Source organism: Mauremys reevesii, linkage group 3 (assembly GCF_016161935.1).
Source record: "Mauremys reevesii isolate NIE-2019 linkage group 3, ASM1616193v1, whole genome shotgun sequence".
NCBI classification, from domain to species: Eukaryota; Metazoa; Chordata; order Testudines; family Geoemydidae; genus Mauremys; species Mauremys reevesii.
The window spans coordinates 28,394,639-28,419,801 of record NC_052625.1 but is presented as its reverse complement, the minus strand read 5'-3'; the positions used below and the strand labels follow the sequence as shown (position 1 = coordinate 28,419,801).

Sequence of the window (25,163 nt, the reverse complement as noted above, 5' to 3'; positions counted from 1 at the left end):
AAGCTCCCTTGAGGCTTTCATCCACTTCCTGTTCTGCCTGGAACTGCTCCCTCGATGCTGAAGACATTAGTTCCTTGCTGGGTTTTGGACTTGGGCTTAGTCCCACTGGAAGCAATGCAGGTGATGGGAGTTTCTCCACTGATTGTGAACTGCTCTTTGCTGTTGCACTAGGTTGTATTTCAGGTTCCAGTTGAACTTCTTGCGCCGGTTTAGCTGCTGCTGCAGGTGCGGGCTCTGTGGCGCCCTTTGGTGCTGGCTCCCCTGACTCTGGTAGGGTTGCAAGCATGGGCTCTGGTGCTGACTGCTCTGACAGTTCCAATCCTTGGGCTGGGTCCCAGAAACTGGATTTACAACCGCTGCCGTAGATTTTGGTCTGGGGGTCTGTTCCACCACTTCTGGCTGGGTCCCTGGGCCTGTGATATCAGGGGACACAGACTGGGTCCTTGTGGGAGGCTTAGGAATGGAGTTAAGTGTGGAGGCCTGTTTAGCCTGGCTGCGGGTGACCATCCCCACCCTTTTTGTTAGCCTCACATGGTTGGCTAAGTCTTCTCCCAGCAGCATGGGAAAGAGATAATCGTCATAGACTACAAAAGTCCATATTCCTGATCAGCCCTTGTACTGGACAGGCAAGTTGGCTGTAAGCAAGTTAAAAGAGTTGGCCTTAAAGAGTTGCACTGTCACTTGGGCCTCTGGGTGGATGAATTTGGGGTCCACCAGGGATTGATGGATAGCTGACACCTGTGCTCCAGTGTCTCTCCACGCAGTAATCTTCCTCCCGCCCACACTCACAGTTTCCCTTCACTCTGGGGGTATTTGCAAGACATCTGGGCCTGAAGGCTCTTGGTGGGATCCCAGGGTGATGAGCTGCAGTAAGCTGGTGCTCTTGGGGTTGTTGGCCTTCACGTGCCCCAGCTCATTACATTTAAAGCATCACTCAGCTGACTGTGGGCTGGGGCGAGGTGGGTGGTTGGAAAGTAGGGGGTTGGGACGAGAGGGCATCTGGGGTCTCCCTGGCTGTGTGGAGGACTCCTCCTTGCGATGTGGTGGCTTGGGCTCACTCCAATGGTGGGGTGTCATTTCGGGTTGCCCCTTCTGGTATCCCCACCAACTGCTATTAGCTTTCTTCTTCTCCACCATCTCCACCCATTTGGCTCTGATCTCCACTGCCTTGATTACAGTTTTGGGCTTCCCATCTAGGATGTACCTTTCTATTTCCTCATGAACACCCTCTAAGAACTGTTCCATTTGTATTAGGAGAGACAGGTCTTCCAGAGACTTAACATTTGCTCCTGATATCCAGGCATCCAAATTTTTTACAATGAGATGGCTAGAATGGGTAGGCGTGTTGGGAAAATGACACGTCTGGGTTCCACCTTAGGGCTCTGAACCGCTGACGGGAATGCTCGAGTGTTAGCCCCCATCCAAATTCTGGCCTTTTGTTTAAAAAGTTCATACTTGTTCATGTGTTCTTTAGGCATTTCAGCTGCCACCTCTGCTAAGGGTCCACTGAGTTGTGGCCTCAGCTCCACCATACACTGGTCTGTATGGATGTATGGATCTACCCAAAGCAGGCCCTTTCAAAATTTTCGAAGAAGGCCTCTATATCATCGCCTACCTTGTATGTGGGGAATTTCTTGGAATGGGGAGCAGTACTTGGAGGAAGACTGTTAGAGCTAACTGGTTGACCCAGCTTAGCCCTTTCCAGCTCTAAGCACTTCAGCTCCATTTCCGCTTCTAAGTGCTTCTCTTCTCTCCTCTCCTCCACCTCAAAGCACTTCTCCTCCACTTCCATCTCCAAGCGCTTCACCCCTCTCCTCTCCTCCACCTCCAAGTGCTTCGCCTCTGCTTCCACCTCCAAGCGCTTCACCTCCACTTCCACCTCCAAGCACTTCATCTGTAGGAAGAAATTCCTGTCTTCCGCAATTAGGACTAGGTCTGGCTTAAGGACATCCCTCCATCTTGGCATCTGGAGTTGGGGAGGGCTGACCATTCGCTCTGGGGAAATCTCCGTTCCCCCGTTCCCTCACTGCATTTCTGTTATGGAGCTGGATGTCTGGGCTTGATTTGGGTCTGTCTTCTCTGTGGCATGCCGCTTTGGGAAGGCTGGTTGCTCTAGGGTTTCGGTGCCTGACTGCAACCTCATGCACAGGGCTGACCTACTCTAGCCTAGCCATATCCTTGTCACAAAGCTAGAAAAAAAATAAACTGCTTGTTGGACTCCCTGGCTTTTCAGACTGAACCTTTTGGGTGCCTGTTCCCCTTCAGGCAGCAAAGAAAAGAAAAGAAAAGAAAAGAAAAGAAAAGAAAAGAAAAATATTCCCTGGCTTTGCAGGCTGCCAAAAGGAAAAATGTGACCTTTTAAAACCCTGAGGTCTGTGCTTGTGGTTCAAAATGATCCCATCTCTACCACCATGTCAAGGCTAATTCCCCCCTCTGGCACGTTGAGTGCAGAAGGTGGGGGCCCACAAGGATTCTAAAAATTAATACTGGCCACTCCAGGCTTGTATTAAACTCCCAAGGTTACAGCTTTTCTCTGGCCTTGGATTGGTAGATGCTGCCACCACCCAAGTGCAGAACCCCTCTGAGAGTCCAGGAAGGGAAATCAGCTGTTGCCACCAGCTAATTAAACAACATGTGCACAAACCTCTTAAGACACAAAAATCTAATTCTGTTCTTTAAAAAGGTAAAATTTATTAATAAAAAAAAAGAAAGAAAATACATCTGAGAACTCAGGCTAGTGCTAGATTTTAAAAGAGCAACTACAAAGATTAAGCATCAAGAACAGATTTCTTGAGGTCCAGCTTAAAGGTTACATGCAAAACAAAAGCCCCTGGAGTTAGCACAGAGGAATCCATAAGCCATAAAGAAATAAAAGGGATAAACTTAATTGCGTCTTCCTAGACATTTCCTGATCTACTTACATATCTGGGGTTTTAAATGAGTAGTTTCTAGCTATGATACTGATGATTTTTTTCATACCTGGCCCAAGCTTCTTACAGCATAGCTCTGCCCTGTCCACCTCTCCCTGGGAGAACAGACAGACAGACAAAAAAAAGGAGAGTCTTTTCTCCATTTTAAAAAATTCTAGCCTTCCCATTGGCTCTTTTGGGCGGGTGTCCATTCACTTCCTTTTACCTATGCATAGCAGTGAGACTTTTTAACCCTTTACAGGTAGAGCAATTAGAGAACAGCTACTAAGAGGGATTTTATAGCTACTGGCTGGTTGGGTGTCCATAAAAGGGAGCTCCCCCCCACCCTTCATTTATCACAGGGCCTAACTTAAATACATTAACATAAGTTTACTCAGAGGTTGTAACTCATTCTTCACTCACCCCACTCAACCCAAGTAAATCCTTAGTTTTATCAGATTGACTCCAACCTGTAGCATTTTCTGAATAATTGTTGTAATTTAATTTTTTGGTTTTTAATGTTATTAAAACAGAAAAAAAGGGAATGATACTTGACATCCTGGATGGTATGATGACATTATTAGAGGCTGGGCTTTATACAGGGTGATCCTGTTGTCCTCTCAGTAGCTAGGAGCGTGAAAGAGGGTTTTGCAAGATAGAATAAGAAAACAAGCAGCATAAGGGCTCTATCTCAGCAATGCATTTTAAAGCATATACTAAAAGAAGTGTTAGATTCTTTCTAGAAGCAGAACTAAGCTTCAGATTTTGGTTTCATATCCAAACTTCCCCAAAACGTAAGGGTATTTGGTCTTCAATATTCTGGTTCTGGATCCATTTCAAGTTCTTTGAGATATTTCATTCTCAACCCCAACTTTTTAAATTTCATTTGACCATAAAAATATATTCCAGTGAAGTATATTGTAAGTCCTTGGGCAGATAATGGTTAATATATCATGCACATTTTCCTCTTCACTTTTCAAAACCTAATAATCCTTGGTCCTGATTGGAGGGTACACTGGGCTAAACACACAAACGATTTCAGGGCTCCACATAAGATTTTGGACCACATTCTGAATCTGGCTCATGAGTTGAGGTGTCACCCAGGCCAAACCGCTTAGTTTCTTTGGTATTATAAAAAAACCTAAAATAGAAAGACTAAGCACCAGATTCTATGCTTGTCTCATGGGTTGCTGATCTCCTAATGATGGACATCTGTCTGGTGTATGTGCTGATTCTCTGAGATGTGTAAGGAGCCTCTAGTATTGATCATCAGATTTTGCTGACTCACATGTGCAGCCTGGCTCAACTGTGTGATTTGCTCAGTAGTGGTTCAGAACTTTTCTATCAAAGTAGTCTCAACTTATTATTTTTGTGTAGTTGCTCATCTTCCAGAGGGGTTTATCATATGGGGTTCTGTAAGGCTCCATACTATCACCACTGTCATTCAACACATGCATAAAACTGGGAGTGGGGGAGGGACTGCAAGGTGATTTAGGCTGCATACAAAATATGAATGACACTTAGATTTGTGTTTCATTTTCATCAGGCCCTCTTGCCACCATTTCCATGTCTACTCGGTGCCTACCTAAGAGTGGAACTGGGAGGAGAGCAAGTTGACAAACTCAGGATAAAACAAAAGAGATGCTAGCATACTCAGTGGTATAAGCAAGGCAGCTCTTGCCCCTGTTATTGAGGTGATTTTCCATCCTTTGCACAAGTGTTTCACAATTTAGGGGTGCTCTTGGATCCTCTGTTGCTTCTAAAATCACAAGTGACATCAGTGGAAATTCTCCTCAGCCTCCAGGCCTGGGAAATACTCATATCCTTTTCTACTGGCTCTGAACCTGGAAGTAGTAGTCCATGCCTTTGTCACTTTAAGACTAGATTATTTCAACAGGCAGACAGTTGTACTACTGTACATGGGGCTACAGCTGATGCAGAGTACAGTTGCTGTGTGACCATGCTAGCTGATGGAAAGATGTGATAACAGTTCTTCAGAAATTCTCCAAAACTGTACTATCTGCTCACTCCAAGATGCAGTTCAAGTTACTGACTTTGGTCTATAAAGCATGAGATGGTTTGGTCCCAGCTATCTGAGTGACTAGCCCTCACCCTGTACTCCACCACAGCGGTTGACATCAGCTGACATATCAAGCTAAAATCCCCAGATTTAAACATGAAGCGGCTGGTGGGTTGGCATCCTCTCCTCTGAAATTAGCTCTCCCTGCTGGTGCAACAGAGCCCAAGTTTATTCGCCTTCAGGGCTCAGTAAAAGGACATCTCTTCTTTAGGGATTTTTGTATGAAGGGTGAGAATAAGTGGCTAATGGGGAATTGGTTTTTTGAAGGGAATGATGTACACCCTGATCCCTCAAAGCATAGAAATGTATGACAATATGTTTATTAAATTGTATTCATATGTCCCAAGTTCTAGTGAAATACATATTTTATAAATCTAAATACATACATATATAATATATACAAGCACATACTGCATGCTTGCCAGTTTTAGATTTTTCTGTGCATGAATAACTCAAATTACTTCAAGATGAAAAAAAGGAAATTTGGCAAAAGATATGCACTTATTTTTAGATGTATAAAAATGCCCTCATTGAAGCATCTGAACGCCTATGCAAAATAATAATAAAAACATTACTTGACAAAAACAGTTCAATAACTCCCTCCAAACAAGCTTAATTTATCTCACCAGCTATTCTAACTCCAAACATTGAGCTGACAGATACAAATTGCTGGCCTTCCTCGTCCATGGATCTTTTACTCCTGAGGGAATTCTGCACCAAAAAAATTAAAATTCTGCACCAAAAAATTAAAAATGATACACACAGCATTTTAAAATTCTGCAAATTTTATTTGTCAATAAATGTGGTTCCAGCATGGCAGTGGGGAGCCCGGGCCATTGGCTGCATTGTGGTGGGAGATCACCCTGAAGCCCCCACCTCCCCCAGTACAGGGACTCGGCAGTGAGGCTGCACCTGACCCTGACAGTGCAAGGGCTGGGCCTGCCCAGAAACACCCCAGGGCCCTGCCCCTCTGCGTCAGGTGCACCAGGTGTGGGTGGGCAGGCTCAGCCCGGCAGGATCCAAGTTTGGGGGGATCCAGGTGTGGAGTCTGAGGTTTCTGTGTGGGGCAATCTGGGTGTGGGCAGCTCAGTGTGAGATCTGGGGGCAGTGGCATGTAACCCCTATGCCCCCCATGCCTCGCTTCTGTTTGGAGGGGGGAAATCCCTCCCAAAAAACTGCACCTATGGTCGCCCCTCACGCGGCTTCCCTGCCATTTTCTGCAGGGAAACACAGGAAATCTGCATGGGGCCATTTTCTGTGGGTGCGCAGTCACGCAGAATCCCCCCAGGAGTAATCTTTGCAGATTACATTCTGCAAGATGCTAATCATTTACAGAGAAATTTCTTTGCCATTTTTCAGTCTTAACCTCATTATTTTACATTTCCCTAAGTTAAATTGCAAAAGGCACCTTACAGCGCATGTACCCATTGTCAAGACCCTCTGTATCCACTCTGCCTCCTCCCCATTTGGAGTCACTGGCAAACCTATACAACATGCTGCATACCAATGGACATCCATGGCATTACTGGAGAGAGTAACATTTTCAGCCCAGTCTTTACCAAGCCTCCATTTTTGCATGTGTAAATAATTGTATTGTATCTTTGGGTTTGTTCACTCACATCTCAGTTCTTGATTGCTGAAGTACTAATCATAAAATTTGACATCCAAGTGATCTAAATTGCAAATGTAAAAAACTGTGGGTGAAAAACTGTATCAGAAATTTATACCCACCAAAGCAGATTAAGCATACCACTATTTCCCTCTTGCCTAATTTGTAACCATTGTCACCAATGACCTATATTAACAAGATTTTTAGCATGTACTGCTTTGGTCCTGCTTTGAGCATGGGGTTGGACTAGATGATCTCCTGATGTCCCTTCCAACCATGATAATCTATATTCTAAATAGTATGTTAGTTGCAAAACTGCAGCAATACTGTGTGTGGTAAAAGCTATTCCATAATGACACCACATGAGTTGTTATGGTTTATTATACATAAATTTAGACAATTCTTAAAACACTATTTTGCTATAAACAGTAATAGTTTCAAAACAGAGTACAACCTCTCCTTAATTTAAGTATTGCAGAGCATATAGCTGTAAATTACCATAATGCAGTGGTTCTCAAACTTTTTTTTTTTGCAGGCCACTTGAAAATTGCTGAGGGTCTCAGTGGACCACTTAATGATCTTTCCAAATGTTGTTTGTACCATTAGCTAACTATTGTAAAGCACTTTGGATAAAAGCGCTATATAAAAAAAACCCGTCATAATAATTAATGTTTTTTGTTCTACAAATAAAAGCCCACAACTCATATTTTAATATCAGTAGTCTTACCTTTCTAATGCGATGGATGTGCCCTCTCTCCCTCACCACGGCAGCCACAGAGCTGAGGCTGGGAAGGAGGGGGGGGGGGGTCTCTCCCTCTCTCCCCCATTACCAGCAGCCCCTTAGAACTAATCTAAAACTGTTAAGGCTATAAACAGTCACGAAATTCACATGGAATGGGAAGTATACAAGAATATCTCAAAAGGTAATACATAGAAATTAGTAATCTACAGTCAGATTCCCATCTATAATATCTATCTTTTTCTTTCTAGCTGCTGTTGAAGTAGGCCTCTCATTCTCAGAAGAAACATCACTTCTTTTAGTTTACAACAGAAAGAGATGAGATACTCCCCTTTGGCTTACATCAAAGTTTACTGTATTGAAAACAGTTGCCATGTTTGCTATGGAATAATCACACAGAACACTGCCTGGTGTGCTTTGAAAAAAATATTTTCCTGTTTCTGAGTCCAATCTATTAGGCTTCCCCTAACACTCAGATCTGAAGTAATTTCAAAATTTACCTCAAAAGGAAAATAAACCCACCTCATCAATAATAAGCAAAAATTTAGACTGGAGAGTCTATGTATGAAATATGATTTAATCTGGTCTCCTTTCAATGCCATATGATCAATGAGACACTTTATTAAACTTGTTGGTGTCACTAGGCATAAATCTAGGTAACTAGGTAACTCGGGAGGGTGGAAGACCACAAGTGTCAATGAAGCCTTTCTGCACTAGGCCTGAATGAACCAAAGTTATTCCATGTCTAATCAAAGCCCGTCCATGTTTGAACTTTAATCGACCTAACAGGCCAGCAACAGAGAATGGTTATCAGTTGCAACACCTGTACCAGAAGGTAATAATGAGGCCTGCTATAATGAGGCCTGCTTGCTCCTGGCTAAGGGGCAAAATAACAGATCAAAGAAAGTAAGACAAGATAACGGTTCACAGAAGAGTTACTAATGAGCTAAATTGTTAGATGCCAAGTATGACTTAACTGCTTAATGTAATTGCTATTGCAAAGTGCTACATGGGAATGAAAGGTGGGGAGAGAGGGGAAGTGGGGGGGAGATAGAAAAAGCTTAGCAAAAGTTATGTATAAAAAGAGAAAAGCTGTTTCAGCTGTGTGCTTGATTTGAGACGTGTCTGTCTCCTAGCATCATGCTTTGAGATCTCAAATAAACTTTGTCTGCTTCTCCATCTTGGTGTGTTTATTGGAGCGAAGCACACCGGGCAACGGACCACTGTTGCTGTCCTCGGGCATTCTGTGCCGGCAACAAACTGATGCTATGGCATGCATTAGAATGTTACAGACCTTGACCCAGAAGATTTTGCAGAGTTTAACATCAGAAATACAATTTACAGAAATATCTAATACAGTATTTAAAGAATATTAGATAGGCAGCCACCGTTAAGCACTACATTTTGAGGCATGAGGATGGAGAAGTGCTGGTAGATGCTGAGTCTTGCAAAAACCCTCCTCTACTTCAGCAGCCCATATCCCAAGTGTGAGCTGCAAAGGGATATGGGAGGCTGGAAGATGAGCTTCCACTCCTCGTAAAGGAAAACACTCACTTTATTGATGTGGGGGAAACTAAAAAGTTATCTGTCTAGGACCCCAGTTCACATCTGTTAACTGTCCATAGTCCAGTTTTTAGGCACGTTATAAAATTCATATAAAGCAATTTAAAAAAGGGTCTGCACCCATAGATCATACATAAAAATAAAACACAGACCTGTTTTCTATCTCCTTAACACCAAACAAAATTTCTCAACTCAGTCTTTCCAAGTCCATCTCTCCCAAAGAAAAGCCTATGGAAACAGGTAGGTCATGCAGCCTATCCTGAAGGTTACAAAATTGGTAAAAAAAAAAAAAAAAGAAGAAGAAGAAGGAAAAAAAAATCTCAGACCCAGGTATACTTATGACTGACTCTTGGTAAGAAAAATATACATAAGGCTAATACCATAACAGCTGTTCTCAAACTATGGAGCAGGCCTCCCAAAGGAGGCACGGGAATGGATCAAGAGAGGTGTGAGCTTTATGCCTTTTTTTTTTTTCTTTTTTTTTTAAGAAGAGCTCTAGCTGTGAGTCCTGGGTGGCTGGGGCTCATGAAGAAGGACGATGCACACCCAGAAGGCAGGAGATAAAGGGAATAGCAGAATCCCCTTCATCTGGCCTCGGGCTTGCCTTCATCCCCCACACAATCCCTCACCAGGAGGCAGCCCAGGCTCTGGCTAGCCTTCCTTCTCCCCACTCCCCCATCCCTCACCTGGAAGCGGCAAGGCTCCAGCTGTCAGCTCCAGGGTGGCAGCAGGAGCACAGAAGTAAGGGTGGCAATGGGATGCTAAGTCTGCTGTGAAAAGTGACATTGATGAATATCACTTTTCACATTGCAACCCTTACTTGTATGCTGCTGCTGGCATGGAGCTGCCTTCAGAGCTGGGCACCCAGCCAGCAGCTGCTGCTGCTCTCCATTTGCCTTCAGAGCTAAGTGGCGATATATGTACTTGTGGGAGTGGAGGGGGCGTAAACGACTACACAAAGAAGGGAGGCCCTTCAAATACGTTTGAGAACCACTGCCATATAATAATATGTGTATCATTAAAACTAACTAGGAGAATGACTAGCTGATGGTACAAGACCAAATATTTCTCTCTCTCTCTCTGCTCCTTAGATTCCTTCCAAGTTCTTGACCAGTGGTACTGAATCCCAAAATTCTATAATAGGCATCCTCTCTGTAGAGAGGAAATATAGAAGATATTTCTCCCAACCAGATCTTGAAATTATATTATTCTTTTTTTATAGCCCAAAATGAATAACTGTTGGACTGCCTATTTTAAACATAAGTGTTATATCTTCTGATATCCTTCTTTAGGATCCCTTGACTAAATTGTACATCTCTGGACTTGAGATTTATAACTTAGAAGCAAATGAGGCGGGATGTATCCATGGTATCTAGGGCTGTCAAATGATTTAAAAAATTAATCGTGATTAATGGCACAATTAAAAAAAGTAATCATGATTAATCACACTGTTGAACAATAATAGAATACAATTTAAATATTTTTGATGTTATAACACAGAATACAAAGTATACAGTGCTCACTTTATATTTATTTTTGATTACAAGTATTGCCACTGTAAAAAACAAAAGAAATAGTATTTTTCAATTCACCTAATACAAGTACTGTAGTGCAATCTCTTTATCATGAAAGTTGAACTTACAAATGTAGAATTATATACAGAAAATAACTGCATTCAAAAATAAAACAATGTAAAACTTCAGAGCCTACAAGTCCACTCAGTCCTATTTCTTGTTCAGCCAATCACTCAGATAAACAAATGTGTTTACATTTGCTGCCCACTTCTTGTTCACAATGTGATGATGTCACCTGGTACAAAATACCGCCTGGGACACTGCTGGTACTTTTCCGCTGAAGGGGCGGTAGGAATCAAACAGGGAAACAAAAGATTCCCACATTATGTAAATCCTATGTAAGGCTGGAGAGTGAGTTAATTAAGGTAATCAGTTCTCCACTGAATCCCCGCCCAGGATGACTGCTGTAAACACCTAAAAGACTGATCTGGAGACTTGCTGACAAAACATGAATCTTCCGAAAAGAGCTCTGTGGTTCAGAGCCAACCCACGAAAGCTCATGCTGCAAAACATCTGTTAGTCTATAAGGTGCCACAGGATTCTTTGCTGCTTCTACAGAACCAGACTAACACGGCTACCCCTCTGATACTTGACACTATTTTCTATTGACTTTAATGTGAGAAGAATTAGGCCCTATCTGATCAGCCCCTAAAAATGATTGTCCTCATTAACTTACACCTCTCAGATAGAGAAACTCTTTTTTCTAGAGGGAAAAGAAATGTGTAATCAAATCTGCAGTCATTATGTTAATTGAGACTATGTTGGAGTTTCATTCTATTCCCTCTGTTATGTTCCACAAAGCACTGACCTCTAAGGGTACGTCTACACTACGGGACTATTCCGAATTTGCATAAACCGGTTTTGTAAAACAGATTTTATAAAATCGAGTGCGCGCGGCCACACTAAACACATTAAATCGGTGGTGTGCGTCCATGGTCCGAGGCTAGCGTCGATTTCTGGAGCGTTGCACTGTGGGTAGCTATCCCGTAGCTATCCCATAGTTCCCGCAGCCTCCCCCGCCCCTTGGCATTTCCGGGTTGAGATCCCAGTGCCTGATGGGGCAAAAATCATTTTCGCGGGTGGTTCTGGGTACAGCCTCACCCCTCCCTCCCTCCCTGACAGCGGCAGACAACCGTTTCGCGCCTTTTTTGCTTGGTGAACCGTGCAGACGCCATAGCACAGCAAGCATGGACCCTGCTCAGCTCCATACCGCAATCGTGGATGTTTTGAACACCTCGCGCACTCTCGTGCAGTATATGCTGAACCAGGACCTTCGAACCGAGGTGAGTAAGAGGCGGATACGGCAGCGCGGCGATGACAGTGATGAGGACGTGGACACAGAATTATCTCAAACCGCGGGCCCCGGCGCTTTGGAGATCCTGATGGTAATGGGGCAGATTCTATCCATTGAACGCCGATTTTGGGCCCGGGAAACAAGCACTGACTGGTGGGACCGCATTGTGTTGCAGGTGTGGGACGATTCCCAGTGGCTGCGAAACTTTCGCATGCGTAAGGGCACTTTCATGGAACTTTGTGACTTGCTTGCCCCTGCCCTGAAACGCCATAATACCAAGATGAGAGCAGCCCTCACAGTAGAGAAGCGAGTGGCGATAGCCCTGTGGAAGCTTGCAACGCCAGACAGCTACCGGTCAGTCGGGAATCAATTTGGAGTTGGAAAATCTACTGTGGGGGCTGCTGTGATGCAAGTAGCCAAAGCAATCACTAAGCTGCTGCTATGAAAGGTTGTGACTCTGGGAAACGTGCAGGCCATAGTGGATAGCTTTGCTGCAATGGGATTCCCTAACTGTGGGGGGGCGATAGATGGAACCCATATCCCTATCTTGGCACCGCAGCACCAGGGCACCCAGTACGTAAACCGGAAGGGTACTTTTCAATGGTGCTGCAAGCACTGGTGGATCACAAGGGACGTTTCACAAACATCCACGGGATGGCCAGGAGGGTTCATGACGCCGCGTATTCAGAAGCACTACTCTGTTTAAACGCGGCTGCAGCAAGGGACTTACTTCCCAGACCAGAAAATAACAGTTGGGGATGTTGAAATGCCTGTCGTTATCCTGGGGACCCAGCCTACCCTTGATGCCATGGCTCATGAAGCCATACACAGGCAGCCTGGACAGTGGTCAGGATCTGTTCAATTACAGGCTGAGCAAGTGCAGAATGGTGGTGGAATGTGCATTTGGCCGTTTAAAGGCTCGCTGGCGCACATTACTGACTCGCTCAGACCTCAGCCAAACCAATGTCCCCTATGTTATTGCTGCTTGCTGTATTCTCCACAATCTCTGTGAGAGTAAGGGGAGACCTTTATGGCTGGGTGGGAGGCTGAGGCAAATCACCTGGCCGCTGATTACGCGCAGCCAGACACCAGGGAGATTAGAAGAGCACACCAGGAAGCGGTGCGCATCAGAGAAGATTTGAAAACGAGCTTCATCAATGGCCAGGGTACAGTGTGACTGCTGTGTTTGTTGATGAACACCCAACCCCCTTGATTGACTCAGTCCCTGTAAGCAACTCCCCCTCCCCCTTCGAGTACAGCTTACTTATGCAAATAAAGTCACTCTCATTTAAAAAGCATGAATTCTTTATTGATTCATTATAAAAGAGGAGAGAAGTAAGGGTGTGCTTTGGGAGGAGGAAAGGAGGGATGGAGAAGGCCATTAAAAAAAAATTCAGAGTAACGGCATCCTTCTGGTTGGGCTGTCCACGGGGGTGGAGTGGGCGAGTGCACGGAGCCTCCCCCCACGCGTTCTTACACGTCTGGGTGAGGAGGCTAAGGAACATGGTGAGGGGGGAGGGTGGTTATACAGGGGCTGCAGCGGCACTCTGTGATCCTGCTGCCGTTCCTGAAGCTCCACAAGACGCCGGAGCATGTCAGTTTGATCACGCAGCAGCCCCAGAGTTGCATCCTGCCACCGCTGATCTTCCTGCCGCCACCGCTGATTTTCCTGCCGGTCTTCCTGCCGCCACCTCTCATCTCGGTTGTCCCTCCTGTCCTCACGTTCATCCCTCCTGTCCTCACGTTCACTGGCCTCTTTCCTGTAATTTGAAACCACGTCCTTCCACTCATTCAGATGAGCTCTTTCATTGCGTGTAACTTCCATAATATCCGAGAACATCTCATCTCGCCTTCTTTTTTCCTCCGCCTTATCTGTGCTAGCCTTTGGGATGGAGGAGGGACGCTTGAAAAATTGCAGCTGCATGAGGGAGATAAATATTTAGAAAGATACATTTTACAGAACAATGGTTATACTCTTTCACAGTGAAAAGCACTATTCACCTTACATAGCACATGTGATTTCCCTACAAGGTCGCATTTTCATCTTAATAGTGACTGCTTGCATCTCTGGGGTTACAGATCTCAGACACAGGTCCAGGCATCAGGATTCAGCTTGCATGCGGCCATGGTAAGCCACTGTCTCAGTGATTTACCCTCCCCAACGCATGGCTAATACCACGCTAGCTCCTGCTAATCAACAACCTTCCCCTCCCCACCCACTGCTTGTCCGGTAGCTTGGGAAGATCGCCTCGCCGGTGACCAAACAGAAAAGATCATCGGCATTTCACTCCTCCCCTCCCCGGCCGCTACGTGCAGGAAAGTGTTTTTTTTAAGCTGCTGCATTCCACGAACCCAGTAGAGAAATGGCCACCCCCCTTACTTAAATTCCTGATTTTTAACCAGGTTATCCTGAACAATATCACTTTGCTGAGGATAACAGAACAAGATAAAGAGCGGATGCTTCTTGAATGCCAGCAGTCACCGGGACCATACGCTGCTATGCTTTGCCACGCAATGATACCTGATTACTTGCTACATGCATGGCATGGTAAAGTGTCCTACCATGGTGGGCGGAACAAGGATGCCTTGCCCAGAAACCTTCTGCAAAGGCTTCTGGAGTACCTACAGGAGCGCTTCATCGAGATGTCCCTGGAGGATTTCCTCTCAATCCCCGGACATGTTAACAAACTTTTCTAAGTAACTATACTGTCTGCGAATGCATCCCAAGTCCTCTGGGCAAATCAATCATTAAAAAAGGCTTGCTTAAAAAACACTGTTTGCTATTTGCAAAGGTACACTCACCAGAGCTCCCTTCCAGGGCGTCATTCTCTGGAATAGTTGCTTGTGAGGGCTGGGAGCAGGGTAATTCCGTCAGGGTGATAAAAGCTCCTGGCTGCTGGGGTCACGGAGTGCTGTGTGCTCTCTGCGAGGTCTTCCTCTTCTTCTTCCTCTTCATCTTCCCCGTCTGCATAATCCTCAGACATGGCAGAGATTACAACCCCACCTCGGAATCCACGGTCAGGGTGGGGTACTGTGGCGCAGCCCCTAAAATTCCATGCAGCTCATCATAGAAGCAGCATGTTTTTCGACCTGCCCGGACCTTCCGTTTGCTTCTTTGGTTTTCTGGTAGGCTTGTCTGAGCTCCTTAACTTTCACTCTGCACTGCACGGAGTCCCTGCTGTGGCCTTTAGCCGTCATAGCCTTAGAAATTCTTTCAAATACTTTTTCATTTCGTCTTTTGGAACGCAGTTCTGTTAGCACTGAATCCTCTCCCCATATAGCGATCAGATCCATTACCTCCCGAGCGGTCCATGCTGGGGCTCTTTTTCGATTCTCAGGAGACAGCATTGTTAACTGTGCTGATGAGCTGTGCGTGGTCACCTGTGATGATGAGCTCTCCACGCTGTCGAAGCAGGAAATGAATTTCAAAAGTTCGCGGGGCTTTTCCTGTCTACCTGGCCAGTGCATCCGAGTTGAGAATGCTGTCCAGAGCGGTCAGTGGTGCACTGTGGGATAGCTCCCGGAGGCCAATACCGTCGATTGCGGCCACACTAACCCTATTCCGATATGTTAATACCGATATTAGCGCTACTCCTCTCGTCGGGCAGGAGTACAGAAACCGATTTAAAGAGCCATTAAAATCGATATAAGGTGCCTCCTAGTGTGGACGGTTGTGGCATTAAATCGGTTTTACGCTCCTAAAACCGATTTAAACGCCCAGTGTAGACCAGGCCTAAGACTCACTGTTTTATTTATGTTTAGTATGTAGTCAAATAAAATATGTAAATTGTCTTTAATTCACCTTCTCATAGAAATATATGTTTCTCTCCCTTATATAATACTCCTCTCTGCTGGATCTGTCTTTCTTGTATAAATAAAATTCTTCAGTTAAAAAACACAGTTGAGGAAAAAAGCACACATAATGAGGATGAGGTTGCTATTCTTCTCAGCATGGAAAAGAATTTCTAAGTATTCTTTAAAGTGTGTTCATTCCACAGTTTAATCAGTTCTAGTTTGCATCTTTTCAAACACACTACTCCTCAGCGTTACCATAGACAGAGAAGAGTTTTACATGAACTGTTCATTGGCACCAGGTGATGTTTTACTTTGTAGAAACTTAAAGAACCTCACTGCACTTTGGCCACTATCAGAAGACAGAATACTGGGCTAGATAGTCCTGTGGTCTGACCCAGTATGGCCATTCTTAACATGCTTCCTGTAGAGAAAAACTCTTTTTATTTATAATATTGTTCTATTTAGGCCATTAAGCTAATGTAATGCTTTTGAACCTAATGAAGTAATTTTAAACTTAGTTTAGAAAACATGTTAGCACTGCAAATGTAGTTTCGCCATATAGGACTCTGTTCATCTTATTGTTAAAAAGGACATTAGCAGATAGTTTAGACCACAAAATTAGTTGTTTCTTTGAGAGGGTGGGGGAGAGTTTTATAATACCAAGTAGTAAAAATTAGTCATGTGGGGTTCTTTGTTTTTGTTTTTAACCTCAACAGATTATTTCATAGATTCCAAGGCAAGAAGGGACCACTGTGATCATCAACTCTGACATCATAAATATTACAGGCCACAAAATTTCCCCAATTAATTCCTAGAGCAGATCTTTTAGAAAAACATCCAATCTTGATTTTAAAATTGTCAGTGATGGAGAATCCACCATGACCCTTGATAAGTTATTCAAAAGGTTAATTATTGTTAAAAATTTACACCCTATTTCAGGTCTGAGTTTCTCTAGCTTCAGCTTCCAGTCATGGGATCATGTAATACCTTTCTCTGTTAGACTGAAAAGCCCATTATTATATTTGTTCCCCATATAGGTACTTACAGACTAATCAAGTCACCCCTTAACCTTCTCCTTGTTAAGATAAATAGATTGAGCTCCCAGTCTATTGCTATAAGGAATATTTTCTAATCCTTTAATCATTCTCATCACTCTTCTCTGAACCCTCTCCAATTTATCAACGTCCTTCTTAAGTTGTGGGTACCAGGACACAGTATACCAGCAATATAACCTCTCTACTGCTACTCAAGATAGCCCTTTTGGCACCAGTCACACTGCGAGCTTATGTACAGCTGCTTATCCACCGTGACCCCCAAATCTTTTTCAGAGTCATTGCTTCCCAGGATACAGTGCCCCATCCTCTAAATAAGGCCTACATTCCTTGTTCCTAGATGTTTACATTTAGACATATTAAAATGCATATTGTTTGCTGATGCACAGCTTACTAAGCAACCCAGGATGCTTTGTATCAACTACTTGTCCTCTTCAATACTTATCACTCCCCTAATCTTTTCTCATCTGCGAACTTTATCAGTGATGATTTTATGTTTTCTTCCAGGTCATGAATAAAAATGTTAAACAGCCTAGGGCAGAGGTTCTCAAACTGTGGTCCGCAGACCACCAGTGGTCCGCAAGCTCCATTCAGATAGTCCGCGGATAGTTCTCTCCAAGGTGCGCGCCTGGGCAGCTGCACACAGGAGAATGAAGGGCCACCTACCTAATTAGTGGCTCCACTAATTAGGTGCCTGGACCCTGAAGATGTACATGTAAGGTGAGGTGGTGGCTTTGGGGGGAATAGGGGGTAGGTGGGAGAGGGCAGTGGGGAATTTGGGACGTGCAGAGTTGCAGCAGCCAGAGAAAGAGGTGACTTTCCCCAGCTCCAGGGCTGCGGCTGCCGGGGAGAGATGGCCCTCCTTCCCAGCCCCAGCTCTGTGGCAGGGGAGATACCTGCCTCCTTCCCAGCCCCAGCTCTGTGGCAGGGGAGATACCTGCCTCCTTCCCAGCCCCAGCTCTGTGGCAGGGGAGATACCTGCCTCCTTCCCAGCCCCAGCTCTGTGGCAGGGGAGATACCTGCCTCCTTCCCAGCCCCAGCTCCATGGCAGGGGAGACACCTGCCTCCTTCCCAGCCCCAGGTCGGGGGCTGCCACAGCTGGGGAGAGAGGGCACATTGATTGCATTAGAAAGGTAAGACTACTGATATTGAAATATGAGTTGTGTGCTTTTCCTTATAGAACAAAAAAAATTTAATTATGAAGGGTGTTTTTTATTTAGAGCTTTTATCCAAAGCGCTTTACAATAGTTAGCTAATGGTACAAACAACATTTGGAAAGATCATGAAGTGGTCCGCCGAGACCCTCAGCAATTCTCAAGTGGTCCGTGAAAAAAAAGTTTGAGAACCACTGGCCTAGGGCCAAGAACCTATCCCTGCAGGACCCCTTCAAAAACACACCCATTAGATAATGATTCCCCATTTATAATTACATTTTGAGAACTAGCAATTAGCCAGCCTTTAATCCATGTAATGTGTGCCATGTTAATTTTATAGCTAATTTTTTAATTAAGAGTCATGTAGTACTAATTCAAATGTCTTACAGAAATCTAAGTATATTACATCAACACTATTACCTTTATCTACCAAACTTGCAATCTCACCAAAAAAAGATATCAGCTTAGTTTGATGGGATCTATTTTCCATAAACCTATGTTGACTGTCATTATTTTTATTACCCTCCTTTAATTCTTTATTAATCAAGTCCTATATCTGCCATTCCATTGTCTTTACAATTAAACATTTTTCTAGAAGAGGGGAGGGCAAACTACGGCTCACGGACCGCATCTGGCCCATCAGAGCTTTCAATCCAGCCCGCGAGATTGCCAGCCCCCAGCGCAGTGGGGCTAAGCCAGGCTCCCTGCCTGTGCTGGCCCCACGCTGCTTCCAGAAGCAGCCGGCCCCATGTCACTGTGGCCCCTGGGGGAGGGGGAGCAGAGGGCTCCGTGCACCACCCTTGCCTGCAGGCACTGCCTCCTGCAGCTCCCATTGGCCGGGAACAGGGAACCGCCTGCCCTACCCCACCCCCAGGAGCCACTGCCGGACATGCTGGCCACTTCCGGGAATGTCGCCAGGCCAGGGCAGGCAGGGAGCCTACCTTAGCCCCACTGCACGCCGCTGTCACCCTGGAGCTACTTGAGGTAAGAGGCACCAGGCTGGAGCCCGCTCCCCAAATCCCTCCTGCACCCCAACTCCCTGCCCTCAGTCCCCTAACCCCCTGCCTTGAGCCCACTGCTGCACTCTTCCTGCACCCCAACCCCTGCCCTGAGCCCTCTCCCGCACTCCACACCCCCTCCTGCACCCTAATCCCCTGCCCTAAGCCCCCTGCTGCATCCTGCACTCCTCCTACACCCCAACCCCTTGCCCTGAGCCCCTTCCTGCACACCGCACCCCCTCCCACACCTCGCACTCCCTCCCGCACCCCAACCCCCTGCCCCAGCCCTACATTCAAGGCCCTGCATACAATTTCCACACCCAGAAGTGGCCCTTGGGCCAAAAAGTTTGCCCTCCCCTGTTCTAGAAGAATATTAAGGACCCAAACACTTAAGCACCAGTGTAGTGCATGAGAACCAGTAATTGATAATTGTGGAGGGAGAGGAGGAGGGGAGGATAACAACTATAAAACTGGCCTTTCAGCTGGTATTTGTACTGTCCAAGCTGAGTGATGTGCAAAACATTATGAACAGAATAAATGACAAAAAGGATGTTTTTAAAATGCTTCCAACTTTAATAATCTACAGCAAGCTGTTGTTAATAACAAAGTTAAGGAAACTATTTAATATATAGCTCTGAACTGGACAGTGTTCTTGTAGTAATGTGATATGCTACTTTCTCATGTTATACAATAGTCAGTTTTTGAACCGGCATTTCAAACTATGCCACATTTTAGCAGCCAAGAGGAAAATGTAAAGTGCTAATATTTTTTTTTTTATTGGCTAGTACACTACTTCATGCTTGTACAGCTCTTTCAGTGTGAAAAGCACTGTAGGTGGGCTATAATTAATATTTTCAACAGATCAATGCTCTCTCCTAAACTACACAGGAACACCACAAGTGCCTTCCTTAAAGCCTTTAAAACAGTTATCACAAGGTGTACTAGTATGAGAGGAAATCTGCACAATTACATTATTACATGTTTAATTAGATAAATGTATAGCACAATATTTTTACATTTACTGACAATGGCTTCTTCATAGCCTTCACTCAGATCAAATTTTTGATGAGCGCACTATCAGTAACTGTCAAAACTGGTCCCCAGAAGAGCCTAATTTGGATTCACATCCAGATGTATAATTTGCTGTTTTAGTTGGGGTGCGGATGAGTATGTTTTTAAGAGACATGTTTGCTGCACTGCCTGGCTTAAAGGCAATAGGGAAAGTGATATTTATACCTATCAAGAAAACTTTAAAAACTGTGGGTGCCTGATAGTGTTGCTCTTATAACGCTTGAAGTGCTTTGAAATCCCTGAATGGAAAAGTCTATTGAAGTGGAAAGAATTATTTGGAGCAATAAAATCTCATTTCTCAAATATATGAAGCAAGGGGATGTTCATTGTGGAGTTTTGCTCTTTAACTTGATTAATTAAGTAAGTCTACCACTAGACTAACATTCATATGGGCTGCAAGTTCAATGTCTAAATATGGATTTAAAAGCCTAGATTTAGGCAGGCCTGCCTGAAAATTCAGTCCATTAAGATTGCAACAAGCCAAAAAATACAGAGTTACAGAAATTCTGTGTTCTTGTTATTGAGGGGGGAAAAAGTTCATATGTGTATGTTATTTAAGGGCAGAATGTCTGCCTTAACTTGGAATTTCCTGTTGGTTTGATTTATAATCCTAATATTGCTTCACTGTAACTTCTGGCCATACCCTATGATGGCCAAACTATTTTTATGCTCTCAATCACAGCTATTTATACTAAGCGCTCATTTCCATCAGGGTACTCATGCAAATATTCAAAGACGTAGTTTGATTTTATGTTGTTACATAAAGGCCACAAAATGTTTTGTTGCTGTACACATACTTTCAATGCTGTAGACAAACAAAAGTTTATTCTTATCCACAAACTTACTTTTTCCCTCCCTTAAACTGTAATAATTTTATAAGATGTGCAGCCTCCAGATAGGGAAAGAAGGCGCTGACCCTTAGTTTCCTATGATGTAGGATATGTCTTCGCTACCAATATTTGGAGGGAGGGATAGCTCAGTGGTTTGAGCATTAGCCTACTAAACCCAGGGTTGCAAGCTCAATCCTTGAGGGGGCCATTTAGGGAACTAGGGTAAAAATCTCTCTGGGGATTGGTCCTGCTTTGAGCAGGGGGTTGGACTAGATGACCTTTTGAGGTCCCTTCCAACCCTCATCTTCTATGATTCTAAAGCATTGCTGCAGCAGCACTTTAACGTGGCTGTGTAGTCATGGAACCATAAAAAACAAATAAACCCATAAAAAAGCTAAATAAACCCATAAAAAAACCACCCCCATGATGGGAGAAGCTTCCAGCGCTGGTGCACTGTCTACACTGCCACTTGATAGCACTGAAACTTGCATTGCTTGGGTGGGGAGGGGGGGAGGAGAGGTTTCACACCACTGAGCAAGAAAGTTTCAGTGCTGTAAAGCAGCAGTGTAGACAAGGCTTAAGCAGAGCTCCAAGGTTCAATACTAGCAGGCTTAACAGGGCTAAAAGAAAAAGTGAAAGGAGCTGCTGTTTGTAGCAATTAAACAAGTCTCCAGCAACCTTTGACCATCAGGGTCTTACTATCACCTGTTTGTTGGAAGAGCAAGCCACCATCAGTTTTCCAACAAATGGACAATGAGACCACTTATTTGGTGTCCAAATATAGACTTAGGAACTTAATTTTAGGCATTCATATTTGAAACATTGTATCTAGTATTTTTTCCCAACAAGTTTAGGAAACAAGTCTTTTATTTCCCACAAATATCAGAAAACTATATAAGCAAAAAGAATATCCCATCTTAAGCATACATACATAAGCAAAATGAGTATTCCACCTTAAACCAGTAAAACTAACCCTCTGGACCTGATTCTGCAAGGTGCTAAGCACCCAAACCCTCATTGACTTCCACAGGAGTTGAAGATGCTTGGCACTGAATGTAATCAGGACTTTTTTCTTTACCTTTCTGTAATAAAAGTGGTAGAACAAAATCTCTTAACATTTATATTTTTAAATCTATACTAAATAAACTCTCATGCCAGAACTACTGGCTACATTTTAGCCACCATGAAAATTTTGCAAATAATGGAAAACGTTAACAATTTTAACTACTAGCGCACAAACACTACTGCGCTAAACCTTGTTTCTTTCAAAGCAAGCTGAAAAAAGTTGAACTTTTACTGAATACTGAACACGCAAGAAAGAAACCAAGGAATTTGATCAATCATTCTCCAAGTATGTTAGTGGGAAGTCTAGGCTCCTGCATTACTTTGCTTTCATAATATTCTCCAGGAAGCAGCTCCTTGAACAGTGGAAGGCAAATTCCCTGCTGGTGTAACTCCACTAACTTCAGTGGAGTTATTTCAGCAGAAAATTTGGCCCTGGAATTTTTTATTTGAAGTCCAGAAGCTGACCTCACATAAACTGCAATATTTGTTTGTTCCCCACAAGTTTGGCACGCTGGTGTAGTTCTTATAAAACAGCACAAAAATAAAGAATTTGGAAACATTTATCCCAGAGCTGGCAATATGGCAGATAAGCAACTGGTTAACATATTTTAAACTTTGGACCATAATTAAGTTCATCATCATTTAAAATAGGAGAGATTTAAGAATGACATCCTTTGGCAAGTGTAAAGATTAGATAGCCAGAAAGTTCTGCTAAGGGCATCAGTTAGGAGGGCCAGGGGAGGGCAGAAGCCCCCCCTTGAGTTTCATAAAGAAGGTGTGCAAGCTCCAAGGTGGAGCTCTTAACTACAGCACAGCATTAGGGCTAGTCTACACTGGTCACGTTGGCTTGTGTAGTTGCGGAAGCACTCCCAGCGCTCTAAAAAACCCACCTCCACGAGGGGCGTAGCTACCAGAGCTGGGAGCACATCTACACTGGTGCTTTACAGAGCTGAAACTTGCTGTGCTAAGGGGGGTGTTTTTCCACCCCCAAGCGAGGAAGTTGCAGTGCTGTAAATTGCCAGTGTATACAAGTCCTTAGTGTGAAATGTAAGTTCTGCAGAGGAGAGGTGCTCCTGAGGCAGGGAGTCAGTACTGTGTTTAAAAACAGAGACAGGGTGATTAAAGTAAGAACGGGCTGGTAATTAAGGATATGGAAGTTTAGCCTGTAAAAGAGGCTCAGATATTTAAGTATGGCGTGTATAGTTATTGACCACACATGTTATCACATGTTCACTGTGATGTTTACACCTGAGTGGAGGCACTGATGGCAATAGAAGTTTTAGTTGACTAAGGACTAGAAAATTTGACCCTCCAACTTTCTTTCTAAAGGAAGAGCTGCCCAGAGCTCCTGTGCCTGTTTATTTTCCTTTCCCGCCTGCAGTGGCTCTGATGTACCTCAGAAGTCTGTTTTTTTCTCAACTTTAAAATACAGAATTTTCTTGGTGTTTGGTTTTAAATATTCTCCTGTGAGAACTGCAACTCAATCACTATAGTGTTATATTTAAGAGGCTTCTGGAAAGTAACTAGCCTTTAAACAGAAATAAAAGCAGTGTTGCCAACTCTCATGATTTTGTCATGAGTTTCATGATAATTGTTTTCCTTAAAGCCCCAGCTCCTGGAGTCAAGTGGATATGTGATGATTTCAGCCTTCATTCTTAAAGAAAAATGAAGTTTCTAGTCCTCGTGGCTGTGGAGAAAGCTTCAAAATGTGTCTCCAGTGCACACTAAAGGCTCAAAAAGCAGAAAGCAAATAAAAAGAGCTCCAAATCTGTTATTTTCACATAATCTCATGATTTTAAAGCCAATCTCATGATTTTTGGTGAGCCTGATTCATGATTTTGGATTGGCAGTACTGTGAAAGTGACTTGAAAATGTCAGTTTCACTCCTGTTTAAGGTTAGTTTCTAGGCTATTATTTGTAGTGAGGTGACACCTCTAGAGCCCCAGGCAGGTGCAGTATAAACTCATGGGGGGTCTTGCCTTAGTAAGATTTTTCCAAAGTTAAATGATCTATTCCAAGTTTGGTGAACTGCAAAAAAATAAGCGATAGAAATCTAGATTTTTCTACAATTGTTGTATTCGAGAGTTATTAACAAGGAATATACATAAAAATTTTAAGCCTAACTAATGTAACTTAAGTGACTTGACACAAGATGTGAGAACATGTTAGTATTAGAGCTGAGTGGGTCTAATATTCATTAAATCCTCTTTTTTATATAGGAATTAGACACAGTGCTATCAGCTAATTTCTAAATTATGGGGGGGGGGGACCTAGAGTTTTCAGGTCCCTAAGCAGTCCCTAGAATCAGGATTAAAGTTGCCTCCTCCCCCCAATCTGAAATGGCGCCCCTGAGCTCTGACTTTGGGAACAGCAGCCTTTAGAAAGAAATTCCCTGGCATTTTCCACACAACCAGGGAGGAGGGTAGTAGTTAGTGCAGTTTCTGTTAGTACACAAGCTACACTACACTTCTCAACAGCTACTGGGAGAGTTTGCACTTTGCATGAAGTTCAACTTGCTGCAAATTACAATTTTCAACCTTGTGAACAGAAACAAACGACTTGCCTGACTAGCCTGCAAATATTCAGCGAACGCAAGAAGCCTAATCATAATCAACGAGTCCGAGCCAGCAGCGGAACGGACCCTTCCCACTACCAGGATCCTAGAGCTCCGCCCCCGAGCCCCACCGCCTCATTCCCACCCTGGCAAGGGAGTGGGTCCAGTGGGAGGCCCAGGCCTGGGCCAGGCAGTGATGAGCTCAGCTGCCGCGCACACCAGCTCAGCCCTGCCCGCAGTCTGTCCCCGGCCCTGCTGGCCACGAAACAAAGTAACTCGCGCTGGAGGTCTCCCGAGTGCCCCAGGGGGCAAGCACTGCAGAGAGCGCCCCAGGCAGCAGCCTGACCTCGCAAGGGGCGGGGGACTGACGGCTCCCACCTCCCCCTGCCCGCTCCGGCTGAAGTCGGACCCGGTGCGAGGCAGCTGGTCCCTGCCTCAAGTCGGAGTCAGCCCGCGGTGCCCCGTGCCCGGCGGGGCGTTGCTGCCCCTGCTGCCCCCTGTTGCGCCGGGACCCCCTTACCCGTGTGCACTGCACGGCGCCCGGGATCGCAGCCTTGGCGCCGGCCGCCGCCCGGGAGGACAGGCTTCTACACTGGCGGAGGGGGAGGAGGGAGTAGGGGCCGGCGCACAATGCAGGAGGCTGGAGCTGCCTCTGCTCACAGCCCTGCTGCAGGGAGGGCCCTAGCGGCTGCAGCCCCACAGGCTGGGCTATGGGACAAGCTCGTAGCTGGGGAATCTGAGCGTGCCCCAGTCTAAGATGGAGCCAGCCCAGGGAGGAAGCAGCAGTGGTCGTAGGCACGCAGCGTTTTTACACATTTAATTACTTGTAAGCAAAGTTGAGTGTCTTTAATCTCTTGGTTTGCACTATGTCTAGAA

At 44.6% G+C, this 25,163-nt stretch overlaps 1 protein-coding gene across 4 annotated transcripts in view; it reads right to left on the bottom strand.

Annotated features, from left to right (window-relative positions):
- Positions 1–24,895, bottom strand: part of STON1 (stonin 1) — a 55,275-nt gene extending 30,380 nt beyond the window's left edge. Inside the window, exon 1 of one of the 4 annotated variants that reach the window (XM_039529952.1) lies at positions 24,808–24,895. The gene's annotated coding sequence lies outside the window, so the exon portion shown is untranslated. The remainder of the gene's footprint in view (positions 1–24,807) is intronic. The other 3 variants (XM_039529951.1, XM_039529954.1, XM_039529953.1) reach the window with 3 other exon arrangements.
- Between the last annotated feature and the right edge of the window lie 268 nt (positions 24,896–25,163).